The 19,347-nt window shown below is 38.4% G+C and overlaps 1 long non-coding RNA gene across 1 annotated transcript in view; it reads right to left on the reverse strand.

Moving 5' to 3' along the window:
* The window catches only part of LOC147998012 (uncharacterized), a 56,201-nt gene that overhangs the window by 15,255 nt on the left and 21,599 nt on the right, over positions 1–19,347 (reverse strand). The gene's annotated exons all lie outside the window — the stretch shown is intronic.

Genomic DNA, 19,347 nt, shown 5'->3' on the forward strand with positions numbered 1-19,347 from the left:
AAGACTGTACATGGACAGACCTATGGCTCCAAAAGCGTATGTAGCAGAGGATGACCTTATTGGGCACCAATGGAAGGAGAGGCCATTGGTCTTCCCTGGGATTGACTGCCTGTTCAAATGATTTTCAAGGTATAGTAAGTGGGGTAATACAACAAGGGGAGGGGAACTGATAAGGGATTTTATGGCCAGGAAATTGAAAAAGGAAATAATATTTGAAATGTAAATATAGAAATATTCAATAAGAAAAGAATAAAATTTGCTAAAAAATAAAAAAAAAATGAAAGAAATAAAAGAAAAGAAAAGTGCCAACTAATCACACTTATTGACTCAGAAATCTAAATGGTCTTGTCAGGGAATGATAATCAGAGTAATACAGTCGAAAGTCTGATGTAATGAAGTCTCAAATAGAAGCAATTTTCTCTCCCAGATATCAGTTTCAGACACAAACTGCACTCTAGGAATCCAAAGCCTGGAGGAGTTTAAATTGAGCTGAGGACACAATACTTGTTGTTTCCATCTTCCTTAGGAACTTTTCCTTCTGGGCAGAAAGAATAGAATCCATGAGCTCTTAGAAAATCAACTCTGTCCATCCCAGTACCTGACATTTGGAATATAGATATTAATGATATAAACATCTCTGATTTCCAGGAACCATAGCCAGCAAGTAAATCTAGATGCTAATGAGTGGATCCAGGCTCCAGCTTCCCACGTGTGGAAGGCTGAGATCAACACCATCTCTTCAATGAACCATAACTATTCTGAGAGAGCATTCAGTGAGCGTTCCCATGGACTACATATTTCGTCGATTTTTTAAATTAAAACAAAAGGCCAGCTTCATTCTCTCCATCTCTGATCTCTTCTTCTTTGTTCACCTCCCAAATGGCTGTTTACTCTGAATTAGAAGACAATTAGTAAACCGTAGAGGTACTGAAGGAATATCTGAGAGGCAGAGCAGTCACAACAACACCTGTGACATCACCGAAGAACCTAAGACTCTTTTGGATAAAGAGATTTTTCAGGAAAAGCCTAATGGTGATGTCAATGAGAACTGCCATGGCCTTCCTGCAGAACAGCTTTCCTTACATTGACAAGATTAGAGGGTGCCCTTTCCAGGAGTGTGTCCTTTGACACAGTGGAAAAGATTACATACTACATCTCAATAAAGAAAGTGACTTCTCTTTGCATCATTAGTGGTTACATGCTCTGAATGGCGAAAGTTAGTTAGGGACTTGGCATGGGTAGAAAAGATCTAGGAACTTGGAGTGGAGGAGAATCTTCTGGATAATAATTTTATTCATTGGATCATTCCTGTGAAATACAGTTCAATTTCCTAGGTGTTTTCTGTTTCTTAAAGGACAGTATTTTCCCAACAGACCTTTAATTGAAAGAATATTGTATGACATTTTCTTACTGTACATTCCTTCATAGTGGACTTTACATAGATTCCTGAATGTGTATTCAAACATTCTGTTTTCCAATTCAATATTTTGCAATGATTTTGGCAACAAAGAATGCCCAGCTATAGAGTGAATATAAGATTAATATTGTTTACCTCTTCGAAATGATAAACTCCCAAATCCTCATTTTATCCAAAATTTATCAGACATCAGTAAAGCAAAGGACAATATGGACTACCTAACGTGGTTCTGTAGTCACATTAGATATCAGTTCTCAAATATCTTCCCACGGCCAGACTTGAGGGTTTTGGATGTTCTACCATGATCTTTCTTCAGGGCAAATATAAGATTCAGGAGGATGTGCTGGGAGAAGAATTGCTTGAGGTCCAGTGAAACCTCAACTTCAATAGGTTCAAAAGAACAATAGGTAGTCTATTTGGCATTGTCATTTGTGGATTCTATATTCTTGACCAAGTGGCACAGAATCCACGTTAACATTCCATGTACCCTCATAGCGTTAGGAGACAACAAAAGTGTGTGTGTGTGTGTGTGTGTGTGTGTGTGTATATATATATATATATATATATATATATATATATATATATATATATATATATATATATGCATGCCACCAAAACTAGAGAAGATTGATGAAGTTAAGAAATGCATTCTGCCAGGAACCGGGTGTAGATATTGCCTGAAAGACACAGCTAGAGCAGGTCAACTATATACATGAATGATAGTGGCAAACCAGTGAACTGAAGACGGACCTCTTGTTGGAACATTTTGAGAGAGGATTACTAGAGCTGAAGGTGCTTTCAACACCATGAAAACAACAATTACAATGAATTAGATCTTTCTGGTACTAGACCAATATTCAAAGAATGTGCATTGAGAGACCTATGGCTCCAACTGCATATGTGGCAGAGGATGGCCTTGTTGTGCACCAATGGAAGGAGAAGCCCTTGGTCCTACCTAGGTTTCTCTCTCAGTTCATGGGCATGCCAAGTGGCCTTAAGGGGTATTAAATAATTGCAGAAACTGCACATACTGTGGCCATATTCCGGTATTCAGGACACAAGGAAATTAATTTGATTAATCATAGGTATGCAAGGAGATACTTCAGGAGAAGAAGAGGAAAGCGAACTTGGGCCTGACTGATGCACAGCATGAGTTCACCAATCCTAAAAAGAAAGAGGAGAGATGTAGTTCTTCCTCATCTTAAAAAATGTGTAGAATCTTTTTAATGTTTTTTCTCTCCAAGCTTGGTTACTGGAAGATTGATATAATTTATTAATTTTTATTTACATTATAATTGTTGTTCCATTTCCCTGTTTCACCTCCAGGAACCAAGTATCTCATCCTTCTTCCCCTGATTCTATGAGCGAGCTCCTTACCCACCTACCCACCTACTCCCTCCCGCCTCCATTTCCTGACATTCCCCAACCCTGGGACATTGAGCCTTGACAGGATAAGGGACCTCTCCTTCCAGGTCGATCCTCTGCTACATATGTGACAAGAGTTATAGGTCAATCCCTGTGTACTCTTGGGATGTTGGTTTGGTTCCTGTTATTTCCTGTGGGAAGGTTATTTTTAAAGTTGTCACAGATATAATTTTAAGGAATCAAGTGCAAACGAGAGAGGAATGTGTTGTTATAAACCTAAGCACACATCTATGGAAGGAAACTAATTAGAATGGCCAGGAGTTCTTATGATGCCCTGCCATACTTTTCGAGATTTCCAGTGTTTTTTTCCCCTGAACTCAGCCATTTAACCTTAAAGGAAGGCCATTCTAAAAGAATCCATACACACCTCCTTGTGGTTTTCAGGAAATAATAAAGATAATATCCCCAAGGAGTGAATGGCTTATTAGTTTTAATAAAAAAAATCTCAATTCACAGTGACAAATAACGGAATGGTCAGAAGAGACAGAGATAGACAACACCTAAACAAATAAATGAATATAAGGAGACAATAAATGGTGGTTACAACAAAATCATGCACTTGGGAAAAGTGTCATTTGGAGACATCTCCCTAGAATCTTGATGTCTGTTAGAGGCAGTAAAAATGGCCATCACTATGTGTTCAACAGAAGGTTTTAGATCCAGTATTACTTCTAAAAGTAACAAAATACATGAAAATTTCTATAGGAAATGTAGACCAGGGTATCACAGGTCCCTCAATCACTCTGTTGAGTTTCTTTATCTTGGTTCCCTGTGGAATGCCTCAGGTAGCACCTTGAAAAAAACCTACACACATCAGGGTCATAGTACATGATGAAATGTATAATTTGCTCAAACTGGTTACAATTTCAAAATGATAAATCTATGGCTTCACGATATTACAGGGTAAAATCGAAAGACCACTCAGAATGACCAAGGCTTGGAGGGAAATATTTTAGGAAGACTAACTCTAAATGCAAATTACCAGATTCAGTTTTAAAGAAAAAGTATACAAGAACAAAAATGCATCCTATTTGGCTAATGCTGGGGGAAACAAGAAAGTTTAACAAGAGTCAAGAACATGCGGTCAGCTAGGTCAACTTCAACTTCTCAGTTTCTAGAAAAGAGTTGGGTTCTCTGCCAGAAACATTATCAGGCCAGTTGGTAGAAATGAGAGACAGCTTGCACTTGGAAAAGATGGAGAGATGTTTGTCCTCATAGCCAATGTAAAAAGAAAATAGTCAAACTCGTGCAGAATGACAAAGGGTGCAAACCCATCAGGCATGGAGATTGGTATCTAATGAGGTGCTTCTGTTGGGGGAAGAAAATAAAACAGGGTAGTGAAGAAGGTATTTATAAATACAACCTAAGGTTGTATTTACACATGGTTGTCTATATAACCATAACTAGAGTAGAAAATTATTAATAATTGAAATCAATAATTCCTTCATATTTTGTTAATAAAGTGTTTCTATAGATTTTTGTGTTTTCTTTCCTCCATTTATTTATCATGCAATATAATATCAATTAAGACAATACAATCATTTTCATATTCATTTCAAATTTGAGATACTAAAAGAATGTGCCATGAAACCCATTGCACCTATGCTAAATGTATAACGTGTTTGACATTGTGGAATTGATAATTATATCACATTCAGTATAACTATGACCTGGTTAAATATATAATGCATTTCTATTTGTAAGTAGGATCATTCTATTTTATCAAGGCACCATTATAATCTGGTTATTATTTTCATTTATAAATTATTCACAATATAGGAAAATATGATGTTGTCTCAAGTTGACAAGAAGTAGATTCGTGATGGCTATTTTCGGTTGCCTACGTGAATGCAACAGGAATTATCTAAAACCATAAAATAATTGGCATATCTTTGAAGGACTTCTGGTTTCATTCAAAGTGACAAGATCTACTTCTAGTCTGAATATGTAAAATACAAAAACACACCATGAATCCAGATATTTAATCCTGCTACAGTGTGGTCAATTCCTTCTATTGGAAGCCTATAGGAGGACAAGGAAGAAAGAAATGCTTGTTCTTATCCTGCTTGGTCTGTCTTGATAGCAAGTTTATTTCATTACTGGCATTAAATCTGAATTCGAAAGAATGCCAAAACTACTGAAGACAACTTAAAACATCATTCTTGGTGACACAGCAACTGGAAAATTCTTGACCTTAACTTTCACAGCCAGCCATTGTTGGATTAGCTGTACCAGAGCCTGTAAGTCACTCAAATAATCTCTCCTCTCCCCATATGTGCACAAACACATACAGGCACACACACACACACACACACACACACACACACAAACACACACACACATATATATGTATATCTATATATGTATATATATGTATATATATGTATATATATATGCATATCTCAGATCAATACTTCTCTGTCTGTTTATCTACCTACCATGATACCTAGATACCTAGACATATAAGTAGACACATAGATTAATATTAGGTTGTGTGAAATCGGTATAGACCCAGGATAGAGTAGGTGCCTCCAATCATGTCACAGGTACTTGGTGCTTAATTCTTCTCAATCCAAGATATCTGTTACTGCTGTGGAAGCAAACTTACTCCACAAATTAGTCCTCACTTACACAGGACATAAACAAAACTGTGTGTGAGTTTATAGGTATCTTAAGAATAAAGTTAAAGAATGCCAGTAAAGTATTTGGGTTTCAATTAAGCTTCATGCATTTAGACTCTGTCTTTAGCACTACATTTCAAGGCTTAAACGACGCTTGTGTTCCCTGAGGCCTACCGGCACAATGGACAACCAGGAAGACACTGCTTCAAGCACTTGCCAGCAAATCCCCTGAAAGCACACTCTGCAGGAGTAAACTACACCCTGAATCTTGCACTCCATTTTCTGATGCACAACTCTGACTGCTTTCATGGAGACCAGCTCTAACAAGGACTAACCAAGAAAGATCCTGCCCCAATTCCTTGTGTAACAAGACCCCTTAAAGCACACTCAGGAACCTTAAATATCACCCCATTCCCTAGGGTCCATTATCTGGAGAACAACTTCCACCTGCTTTGCTCTAGATTAATGTGGTAACTGGGTTCCCAAACAAAACCTATACTAGGTAACATAGAAACAATTTTAGGACCCAAAACCCAAGAGGCCGCATAGGCCGTAAAAACCTGTGGATAGACCCCTACTGGGTTTGAACTTTTGCAAGTAACCTGTGCTCTGGGACACTCAGAGCAGAAGTCAGAAAGAAAACAGGAGTCAATGGAGTGGGGCATCCAAAAGCACTTTTCCAACAATGATAATCTCAGAAATCATCATGTAAATCCATAATAACTGCAAAACCAAGAGGGCTAAAGGGCAACATAAGATCACAATCAATAACACCCAGGGCAATTGGTATAACCATGTTCTAACTATACTAAAGCAGCCTGTTGAATATTAAATCACAGCTGCAGCAGAAAATGACCTTAAATCTAATCTTATGAAGATTCTAGCTAACTTTAAAGAAGTAATGAATAATCCCTGTAAATAAATATAGGAAAATAAAATCAAATGGGTGAAGAAAATGAATAAGATTGTTCAAGGCCTGAAAAGAAAAATAGAAGAAATAAGAAAAACATAAAATAAAGAAACCCTGGAGATGGAAACCCTACGTAAGAGAACAGAAACTATAGATGCAAACATCAACAGGAGAATACAAGAGATGGGAGCAGCAATCACAGGCATATAAGACAGATGGAATTAATCTATCAGCAAAGATAAATATTAAATATAAAACCTCCGGGAAATATGGGACACTATGAAAAAAGAAAAAAACAAACAAACAAACAAACAAACCTAAGTGCAATAGGAATACAAGGAGAAGATTCTCAGTTTGAAAGTCCAGGAACTATTTTCAACCAAGTAATAGAAGAAAACTCCCCTAAACCAATGGAAGAGATGTCCATGAATGTACATGAAGTTTACAGAACAAGAAATATGTTGGATTAAAAGAAAAGAAAACAAACAAATGTGTCCACATAATAATCAAATCTTAATATACAGAAAAATGATATTAAATGGTACAAAGAAAAAAGCCCAAGTAACAAACATAGGCAAACTTAACAAAACTATATTAATTTTTAACAGAAAGTCTAAAAGTCAGAAGGGCCTAGGCAGATATCTTACATACATTAAGAGAACACAGATATACGAAAAGATCACCATGGACTAAAGCTGGCATTAAAAATCAAGGAAAAGTCTCTACAAACTCATGTAAATTAAACAACTTTTTACCGAATGACTGATGGCCTCGAGAGGACATACAGAAATTAAAGACATTCTAAAATTCAGTGAAAATGAAGGAGTAGCATACACAATCTCATGAGAAACAATGAGAGAATTGCAAAGAGGAAAGATCACTACAAAAATGGCCTTTCCAATGCAATCAGAGAGATCACATACCAGTAACTTAAAAACACAGGGAAGACCTCTACAAGAAAACAAACAAACAAACAAACAAACAAACAAACAAACATGCCACAGGGGCAGTTATCAGAAGGCAGTTATCAAACTCAAGGCTGGAATCAATAAATAAGAAAAAAAGAAGACAGTAATATTAAAAAGGGTCCCAAGAGTTGAGAAAATTAGCAACTTAGCCAATCTAATTCAAACGTGGAGGAACATTCTCCTAACTAACAAAAATGAAGGAAGACATAACGAGGAACAATGAGATAATTCAAAGAATCCTTAGGTTTTACTTCAAAAGCATATACTCGGGCTGGGGATTTAGCTCAGTGGTAGAGTGCTTACCTAGGAAGCGCAAAGCCCTGGGTTCGGTCCCCAGCTCAAAAAAAAAAAAAAAAAAAAAAAAAGCATATACTCCTTAACATTGGAAAATCAGAACAAAATAGTCAATTTCAAATTTAAATCAAGATCAGGTAAACAACTTGAATAAAGGTAAAGCCCCTAAGGAAATACAATCATTAAAAGTCTCCCAACTAAAAAAAAGGGTGCATAGCATGGCAGGTTAGAACACATGTGGGAATCCCCCTTCTCTAAGGTGAAGGATAAGGAGCAATGGAAGAGGAGCATGTGAGTGTGAGAATGGGATGAGAGGACTTGGGAAAGGCTGTAATCCAGATGCAAAGGGAACAGATGAAGGGAATTAAAACAAAGGAATTACTGGCCATATGACTTACTTCTCCCACAGATTTTCTTACTGTGTAGCAGTCTTCCTATCCCTAACCAATGTCCCTTGTCTCACACACCTGTGGGCCCCCCAGACATGGGCACAGAGCTGTGACACTGAAGAGCCTGGAGAAATATTTGTTGATTGTCTGCTGAGAAGGAGGCCAGCTGTAGAACACACCTCCTGTCGTCATATTTTGATTTTCGCTGTCTAGAAACCTTCTAGGACACTTTTCGAAGCTGATTTCTACCAATTGTGGATGACAGAATCTTTTCTTCAGTCCTTTAAGGGGAGAAAATGCAAAGCTGGGAGTGGGTGGGAAAAGCTGCTGAATCCTGAGTGCAAGTTTTGTGTGGAGTTCCTCTACTTGCTTTCTGGTAAATCAGGGAAGAACCAGGCAAAAGGGTGCTTTCCTGGTGTACTAGAACACTGTAATCTAGATTGTATGCAACAGGGCCACCAGGAGAAATGATGGTTAGGAAGGCAAGAAATCACCAAAGAGCCTTGTTAGAGTGCATTGTCCTTGGAAGTATGTCTGACTAATGCATAATGCACAGCAGCATCTATGCCTCTTTTTATGTCACAGTGGGAGCCTGGCTATATGAGGCAATTGTGGCACACTGACTGTCCACAGGACCTCTAGGACATATGATTCTTTTTACGCTAACCCTGATCTCTGTAAGGTGACCTTGGAGCTTTGAGACAATAGGAAGACATAGCACAAAACACACACACACGAACACACACACACAAACACCACCACTACCAACAACAACAACTACAAAATCAACAAAAAATAAACAAAGAAACAAACAAACAAAAAACAACAAAGAGGTAATTTGTTGTAGAAAATAATTTAATCCCAATATGGTATTTTTACCCTGCCTTTGTCCATTTAATTCCCTGTTAAAAGACACACACATACACACACACACACACGCATGCACACACACATACAAACACACACCACCACTAGCACCACCACCACCACCAACAACAACAAAAACAACAACAAACAAACAAACAAACAAAAACAAAAAACAAGGAGGTAGTTTGTTGTAAAAAATAATTTACTCCCATTCTGGTGTTTTTACCCTGCCTTTGTCCATTTCATTCCCTGATAAAACACACACACACACACACACACACACACACACACACACATTTTATATTAAGATAAGCCATTTTGAGAAATCGAAATGCCCAGATATTTACACTTTATCTCATTAAAATCTATTTTCTATCTATAATTCCACACTATTACTATGTTTTATCTGGCCTTCTCTTGATTCCAATTGACCAGATGTTATGTCCATGCCTTTTTGAACCAAAAACCATTGCACGTTCCTCTTCTTTTCACTCTGTTCTCTCTTCTGGGTCTCATCTGCCTTCCTACCCCACCCTGACAGTAAATTCACCCTCAAGACTTCCAATAATCCGTTTTGGCTCCTATAAACATCACAAATACCTGTGTGTGTGCATGGGATTATGCATGTGCATGTGAGGGTCTGTGTGTGTGTGTGTGTGTGTGTGTGTGTGTGTGTGTACATGCATGCACACATTCACATGATTAAAACATAAACATTCTTTGAACATAAAAAGAAAACTCATAACTCATTTGAACCAGCATTCTTAGATGAGTTTAGCCATCATAAAAAAAAAATTATTTTCGCAACTGGTGGTTTTTACATACTTGTTGGGAATGCAAACTCAAGTCCTCATATTTGCATGACAATGAAATCACCAACTATGACATCATCCAAACACCTTACAATTACATTTTATAAGCTTCTTAGGTTTACTGATGTGTTAGTTACAGATTCAGATACTATCTGTTAAATACAAGTTGTATGGTTGCTTAGATATTTTTAAGAGTCCTCAGATGCCTGATAGTGCTGACTCGTGCCTTTAATTGCAGTACATGATCAAGTTTCTTTGTTCTGGGTGAAGGTCCTCACAATGACTCTGCATTGCTCTGGAATGGCCTCTTGTATTTACATTCTTTTGTGCTAATTTAGCAATAATCCAGAATCATCCAAACTAGCTGTCAAACATCACATTATATGATGTTTCCAAGTCAAGTGATTGCTAGGCCCTACTTGCCATGGCATATCACTGTGTTGAAAATCTATTGGAGCCCTCAGGAATGCTTCTTCAAACTTGTCATCAGCTGCTGTTGTAATACACAAATCCTATGATACATAGCCTTTAACCTGTGAAAAAGAATAACCTTTACAGCAGGCTGATCGTGTACCTTGTTGTACACTATGTTATTCTTTCAGCCAACACATGCCACTGTGTGCTTATTAGATGTCACAAATACTATGGGGATACATCTGGCTTTCCAAATTTCTCATATAAAACCAGGATGAACTTTATAAACCCTTTTTCAGGATCAGACCTTTATATAGGCTTTGAAACATAAAAATAAACACTGATTTTCCTTATGGAAGAATAAATTCCTGACAAGAGGAGGGAGAGATTGCTGTCATCTCTGTTTAACAATAACCTCAGCATGCCATGTGTGTGATATGGAGTAGCTTCAATACTGTACTGTACTGTGGAAATATTATGATGTTTTTGGTGTATTCTGTCTAAATGACAGTGTGACATCCATATAGATACCTGTCCTAACAAATATGGAGGCCTGAGGATTCATTCAGCTTGCTAAAGCCCCTAATAGAGGAACTTTGCTCACCAACTCCTTGTTGTTGTACCCCTTATTGAGCAACTTGCTAGTGGGTATCAAGGAACAGAACAACTTTGAGATTATATATATATATATATATATATATATCACCAATCCTACATGTGACAGAGGGCTATTACCTAATACATACAAACAGTTCAAGAAGTAACTCTACAGAGAGACAAATAACCCTATTAAAATTGTGGTCCAGAACTAAACAAAGATTTCTCAACTGAGGAATATCAAATATCTGACAACCATCTAAAGAAATGTTCATCATTTTTAGTCATCAAGGAAATGTAAATGAAAACAACTCTGAGATTCCTCCTCACACATGTAAGAATGGCTAAAATAAAAACTCAGGAGACAGCAGATCTTTATAAGGATGTCAAGAAAGAGGATTGCTCCTTCTTTGTTGGTGGGATTACAAACTGGTTAACCACTCTGGATATCAGTCTGGAGATTCCTCAGAAAATTGGAAATTTCACTACCTGAGAATCCAGATAGAACTCTACTTGGCATATAATCCAAAGATGCTCCAATATACTTAAAGGACACATCCTCAACTGTGGTCATAGCAGCCTTATTTATAATACCCAGGAGCTAGAAGGAACCCTAATGGCATTCATCAGAGGGATGAATACAGAAAATATGGTATATCTATACAATGGTGTACTACTAGGGTATCAAAACCAATGATCTCAAAAAAGTTATAGACAAATGGAATGAACTAGAAAATATCACACTGATTGAGGTAACCCAATTACAGGAAAACACATATGGTATGCAATCATCATAAGTGAATATTGGCAAAAAAGCTCAAGTTACCCAAGATGCAGTCCACAGACAACTGGAAGCTCAAGAAAAGAACACACAAAATGTGCATGCTTCACTCCTTTTTAAAAGGTGGAACAATACTATCTATGAATTTAGAGCAGAGACTGATGGAATCCCATTCAGATCATGCCGAACTTGTGGCAGAAATATATATATATATATATATATATATATATATATATATATATATATATATATATAATCACTCACCAAAATAGATAAGATTGATGAAGCTAAGAAGTGAATGCTGACAGGAACCGTACATAGATCTTCCATGTGAGACACAGCTAGAGCATATCAAATACAGAAGTGCATTCTAGTGGCAAACCAGTGAACTGAAAACAGACAATAATGTGGGTTATAAAAGAGGAGGGGGATCGGTCAGAGATCTTATGGGCAGGAAATTGGGAAGGGACATAAGATTTGAAATGTAAATATAGATATACCAAATTAAAAAAGGAATACAATTTGCTAAAAAATAAAAAAAATGAAAGAAATTAAAGAAAAGAACACTGTGAAGTATTCACAGCTATTGACTCAGAAATATAAACGTCATTGTAATGGAATGATAGTCAGAGTAATACTAGTGGAAAGACTGAGATGATGAAGACTCAACTAGAAACACTTCTCTCTCCCAGATATCAGTGTCAGACAAAAACTGCACTATAGGTATCCGAAGCATGGAGGAGTTTACTCTGAGATGAGGACTCAATACTTGTCTTTCCCTTCTTCCTTTGGACCTTTTTCTTCTTGACAAAAAGAATAAAGGCTATGAGATCTCAGGAAAACAACTGTGCCCTGCCCATCACTTGGTTTTTGAATAGAAAAAAAAATAATGTTATAAACTCTCTGACTTCCAGGAATGATACGAACAGGAAACTCCAGTTGCTTATGAGAGGCTCCCAGCTTCTGATTCCCATATGCGGAAGGCTCACATCAAGGCTAACTGTTCAGATATCCCACTTAATCAATACTAAGGACTCTCTGAGCTATCCCAAGAATCACATATTTCTTCCTTTTTTTATACAAAGACAGAAAGGCAGCTTCCTTTTCCCCATCACTGATATCTTAATCCTCTTTTTTCTCCCTCCCCTATGGCAATTTACTCTGAATTAGAGGTCAATTAGTAAACCCTAGAGGTACAGCAGGAGTATCTGAGAGGCAGTTGCAGCCAGGACAACACTTGTGACATCACAGAAGCAGCTAGAGGCTTCCAGGTTACAAGAGGTACTTACGGGAGGGCCTAATGATGATGTCACTGAGACATGTCATGTCCCACCTGCTAAACAGATTTCCCTACATTGACCAGATTTGGAGTGCCCTTTCCAGGTATGTCTCCTGTGACACAGTGGAAACCTTTAGGTAGTCCATCTCTCTAAAGCTAGAGAAATCTCTTTGCTTCATTAGTGGTTACATGCTATGAATGGAGAAAGGTAGTCAAGGTTTGGCATTGGTAGAAAAGATTTAGGAATATGGAGTGGAAAAATTCTTCTAGATAATAATTAATTCCCAGGTTCATTCCTGTGATATATAGTTCAATTTTCTACATTTTCTTTGTATCCCAAAGGCCAGTATTCTCCCTACAGATATTTAATTGAATGAATACTGTATTTCACTTTCTTATTGTACATTCCTTGATAGAGGACTTTATAAATATTCCTTAATGTGTACTCAAAAATTATGTTTTACAATTCCATTTTTGCAATGAATTTGGCAACAAAGGGGGCCCAGCTATAGAGTGAATATAACAGTGTAAATATTTTGTACCGACTTCAAATGATAAACTCTCAAATCCTTATTTTATCCATAATAGTTTTGGTGCATATGTGTGTGTGTGTGTGTGTGTGTGTGTGTGTGTGTGTGTGTGTGTGACACATGTCCAGCAGTCTCTGAATGGCCATTCTTTCAGTCTCCTAAAAACAATGCCTCCCTACCCCTCATATAGATATTTTATTGACCCTTTAAAGGAAGGACTGAAACATTTGCATTTTGGTCTTCCTTCTTGAGTTTCATGTGGTCTGGGCATTGTATCATAGGTAAATAGAGAATTTGGGCTGATATCCAATTTTCAATGAGTGCATACTTTTTGTGTTTTTCTGTTACTAGGTAACCTCACTCAGGATGATATTTTCTAGGTCCATCCATTATGCTTATGAATTTCATACACATTGATTTTGATAGCTGAGTAGTAGTCCATTGTGTAAATATAGGCCATTTTCTGTATCCATTCCTCTGGTGAAGGGCATCTGGCTGTGGAAGCATGGTCAACCTCAAACATCTCTGTCACTCTAGCAAGCAGATGTTGTCACAATTTCAAATCACATCAGTCACCGAAAATAACCTGGGTAAAAATCTCTTACAGAGGGATGGTAGCCATTACTGGAGAAGGAAATGGCTTTGATGTCCATTAGAAAAATCTGCTCATGCCATGCCATTCAGTCAACCCAAGCATTATGGGATGAAGAGATCTAGCTTTAGAGAATGAATGTTTAAAGTTTCCTTGGGAAATTTTACCCTGTTCACAATGGTTCACTGTTAACAGGAAATATTTGAAGTGGAATACTATACAGCTATGAAAAATAAGGACATTGTGAAGTTGTGGTCAACTAGATGGAACGAGTTGAGAAAATTGAAACTCCTCTGGGTGAGATCATTGAAGACCTTGAGAAAAAGGAACACTGGGCATGGATCACTGAAGAAACAGATATCCACAGAAAATACAAGAGACATGACTGAGGAAGAGACAGCTGTGTCTACTGGACTATGGATCAATGGTTAGAGCCCCTAAAAGGGGAGATATCTATTAACAGAGTATTTGATCCACAAATACTGTAGAGGAAAGCTTGTTGGCATTTCAGAAACCAATGAGCCTATAAAGAAAACACACAATCTGTTTATTATAATTATAATCTATAAACGTGTATTGGGTAGATCTAACATTATCATAACTTATACCCCAATCATAAAACCCCTTGCTAAATGTGCATTCTCCAGGCCATATGGATTGTTTCCAACATTACTTCCTCCTCTTTATCTTCAGCCCTCTCCCTTCCCCTCTTACCCTCTTCTGCCTCTTTACCTAACACCACCATCAAACCTCCAGTACCAACTTTCCCCTCTGGCTATCAGTAATAAGCTCTAGTATTTACTGACCAGTTAAAATTTGAAGAAGGTTCATATGTGATCACCTGAGTCCAAGATAGGGGGATAGTCAGTGGCGAACCTCCTTTGATGAAGCAGATAAATATCAGGATACAACTTGCTTTTGCTGGTGGAAGAGCAAATCCGTATAATGCTTTGCATATCTTTCCAGTAGATTCTGAGAAAATGGGGAATATTCTTCCTAAAGACACAGCTATACTACACCTGGTCTTATATCTGAAAAGACCTCTGCCATACCCCAAGGACATGTGCTCCATAAGGTTCCTAACTGCTTTTTTCATAATGAACAGAAAAGAGAAATAAGCCAGATGCGCCTCAAACAAATACTGGCTACAGAAAATGTGGTTCATTTACACTATGCTATACTACACAGCTAATGAAAAATATGGACATTGTGAAGATTCGGTCAAGTAGATGGAATGAGAAATTATTATTCTGAATGAGGTAACTGAGACCCAAAATAGCATGTACATACTCATGTAAAAGAAGGTATTAGCCATAAAGTACAGAATTCACACACTATGATCTATGGAACCAAATAGGGTAATCATGAATAAAGACCCAAGAAAAATGCTTGAATTTCACACAAAAGGAGGAATAAAATAATGAGAGGAGGCAGGTGGAAGAAAAGGATTGGGTGGCTGAGTGTATGGGAAGGGAAATGAGGTTTGAGAATCATTTCTTGGGACAGATGGGCAAGAGGGACAGAGGGCCAAGGAAATAAACTGAAATCAGTGACTGTCCAGGGTGGGTGCTATCTGTATGATTTTTCTGCAGTCTGGGATGCGTGAGGCTATCCCTGCATCCAGGAGGGTGACTTTAGCTGAGACTCATAACAGTGGGGATACGGAGACTGAAATGGTCACTTTTTGTAGCCACAGAGGACCTAAGGTGGAAGGATAAGGACACAAATCCACCCCCAAAATATTTACCAAGAATTTGCACTTTCTATTAAAGACACAGGGACAGAGATGGAAGAGGAAATGAGGGAATGGCAAAAGGATAAGTGGCCGGATGTGAGACTTATCCTATGGGCAGACGGCAAACACTTACATTATTTATGTCCTTTCTTGTGTTTGCAGACAGGAGGGTAGAGTTATTGTCCTCTGCAGGGCTCCACCGAGCAGCCGACTGACACCGGTGCACAGATGCATGGCCAAATTTCGGATGGAGCTCAGTGAGTCTCACTGAAGAACTGAGGGAAGGACTGAGAGAGGCAGAGGAGCACAATGGTCTTCATGTGGGTTCACTAAACCCATCGCCTGTCTGTGTATTCTGTTTTCCTACCCAGGCTGCGTTTTCAGGACCTGGTGGGAGACGATGAGTCTAGGCCTGCAGAGACTTGATGTGCAAGAGGAGAGGCTACACCCATAGGTTTCCCTCCACTCTCTCAGAGGAGAAGGGGAGAGGGTACAAGGAGGGACTGTAATTGGTGGGGGACTGGAGGAGTGTGGTGACAGGGCAGCATTCAGAATGTTACCTGGTGAATAGGTGCAACCATTCTAGCAAGGGGCAAAGGCATGACATCATGGGTGTGGAGCATGACATCATGGTGGTTGGGCATGACATCATTGGGGTGGAGGAATGACAGCATAGTGATCAAGGCATGATATCATGAAGTTTAAGAGGAAATAGATGAAACTAAAAAAAGTCAGCACAGGAGGGAACTGAGATCTAGATACACAAACATGGCAGGCGTTTGCCTATGCATTGTATCGGCTGTGAGATAAATCATATTCTATCTACAATCTACAAATGCAGAGAGAACACAGGAAAGAAGAAGGCCCGTGAGGGGAAAAGCATCGACCTCTCTGAAAGGAAAACTGGAACAGGTTCTGTGAGTGAGTGAGGGCGAGTGAGGACAGGAGTGGAGGGTCAGCGGGGACGATGGAGTAATAGCGCGGTGCTGAGAGAACTGGCCAGAAATAGGGGATACGGTTTAATGTGAAAACTCGATGGAAGCACTCGTTAATTCATCGTGTCTAGAGGGCCACGTTCCTGAGAATTTAATCTGACAGAGATACAGAGTACGAACCTGTAATCTTTTGAAATCGAGCAAGTAGGACATCAGGGGTGGGGATGGGGCACATTCAGTGGAGTCAATTTCTGAGGAGATAAAGTGGAGATCCTTGAACAAGAGACCGATGCGGGGACAGAGATTATAAAGATATAGCAAATGAGGACTTCCTGGTACCTTAAACCTGCAACTGATATAAATGCACACGAAAACCCCTTCCTCTTCTCCAAGGTTTATTTAGCCCTTGTTCACCCTGAGTAAAATATATGCACACAGCCATAGCGTGTCCCTGAATACCTTCTAACAGAGCTGTGACACTGAAATCCTTGGAAGAAACCAAAATTCACTTGCAGGCAGACAAATCTTCTGCTGACTGACTATTTCCTGGTCCCACTTCATCCTTTCACACATGTTGTGCCCCTGGACACTCTAGGAAGGAGACAAGAGAAGTGTGTGTGCGTGTATGTGTGTGTGTCTGTGTGTGTGTCTGTGTCTGTGTCTGTGTCTGTGTGTTTGTCTGTGTCTGTCTGTGTCTCTCTGTGTGTATGTCTGTTTGTCTAACTGTCTATATCTCTTGCTGTGTTTCTCTGTGAATCTGTGTGTGTGTGAGAGCATGTGTGTGTGTGTATGGGTGTGTGTGTGTGTGTGTGTGTGTGTGTGTGTTTATCATGCATAAGCTAATCATCCTCACACAGACTGTCTGGATTCCTTTTCTTTTTAGGAGGTTGGCGAATCTTTCTCTTGTCCTAAAAGACCACTCTGGTTCTCAACTCTCTCTGTGAGGCCCTGACAGGTTGAGTAATTTTCATGTGTGAGGAGTCTGTCCTATTGAAACTTGCTTTCCTGGATACAATATCACCTGAAAAACACATCTCAACTTTTACTATCCTTACTCCGTGATCCCTTGAGGGGTTTAGTCCATTATTATTGTTGTTGTTATTATTATTTTATTATTATTATTTTATTATTATTATTATTATTATTATTATTACAGGATTATTCCATTATATTGCTATCTGCATTGTTACTGGTGTGCTAAAGTTCATTGACGTCAGGAAGAAAGATTTTATTTCATATGGGTCCCATTGGACGGCCATGTCTTTGTTCTTGGAACTGAAAGATTTATTTGCATGCTCCCAAGAGCAAATACATGCAAGTACAGAAAGTTTCTTGCTCTTCAACATGAGAGAGACATCAAGTTAGGGAGGAATAAGACAGTTTTCCACAATGTTTCAGGCTTTGGGGATTGGTAGACATTACATAACCGTCTTTTTATTCATAGCAAGAATAGTCAAAATTATTAATAGAAGGCAGAAACTTTTAACAACATATTTTTGCTGGCTAATTTAAATTCACATATTTCATTTCTAAAACATTATACATTCTCTTTCAGGTTCTTCTTGAAATTCTTTGAAGAAGTGAAAACTGGTATGTTTATCTGTTCACATTCATAAAGCATCACCGTTGCCTTAGTATTGAACAGACAGCACAACCGTCAAGAGACAAACTGACTTTCTTGCCAAAGAAACAAATCTTCACGTAAATGGAGGCAGTTTCGTTCTTAGGTACAGAAGTTTAAAATCCCATGAGAATGCTTCCTACAGGTACCCTTTCCTGTTTATTGTAATATCCTAGGAAATGGATTTTCTCTTTGCATTTTGTTTCAAGTGTTAAGATCTACAAGAAAGTTTTGACTGTGTGTACTATTTGGAGATGTTGTCTTTTTTCTTTCTGGGTTGTAGACTCTCAGGCATTTTCTAATCCATCTCTCACAGTAGGGGCTGCAAATGAGATTTGTCTTCAGCAGGAATAAAGGAAAGGACACAGGTAAGGTAATACATGACTCCCTGATGTATTTATCCCCTCTGAGTCTGAGATGACTGTTCTCATCAACCTGTATTTCTAAACGTTAACTTTGAAACAAAGTACACTCACATGAGTGTAAGCCTTTGTACTTTACATTGTGTAAATATTTGCAATAAAGGGAGCTTTAAGGTAATAAATTTGTGTGATGTGTGTAACTCTTTTAACAGATTCCCTTGTATAACTTAAAAGAATATATAAATGGTTTCCTTCATGTTGAATGTAATGAAGACAGTGTCTCTTCTAACAATATATGTAGTAATTTTGACCTCTATAAAAATTAACATGTTCATGTCTTCCCTAAACATCCACCACAATTACTTATGGGATACTTCTTACACTTACTCAGTGTTTTTTCCTAAATATTGACTTTAAAATGTATTTAGCATAATAGATATTGAGAAGGGTGGAGGGTGGGAGGAAACTGAATGGGAGGGGAGGTGGGGAATGGAGTGGCCTTTGGAGGAATTAGTTATAGGGAAAGCAGGGAAAAGAGAATGGAAATCACAAGTGTGGGGTGCACATCTCTAGGAGGTGCCAGAGACCTGGGAAAGGCGAGGCTACAGGGTGTCTATTTGGGGGACTGTAGCAGTGGGGATACAGATCTTTAATTTGCCACTTCTGTAGCCAGGAATGACTCCCAGTGATGTGACAAGGACAAAAACCTACCCACAAAACCTTCAATCAAAATGAACACAGCCTACAAGATCTTCAGATACGAAGATAGATAGAGCAGACATGGAAGGAACTTCCAAC

The sequence above is a fragment of the Rattus norvegicus genome, chromosome Y (assembly GCF_021556685.1).
Source record: "Rattus norvegicus strain SHRSP/BbbUtx chromosome Y, alternate assembly SHRSP_T2T, whole genome shotgun sequence".
NCBI classification, from domain to species: Eukaryota; Metazoa; Chordata; class Mammalia; order Rodentia; family Muridae; genus Rattus; species Rattus norvegicus.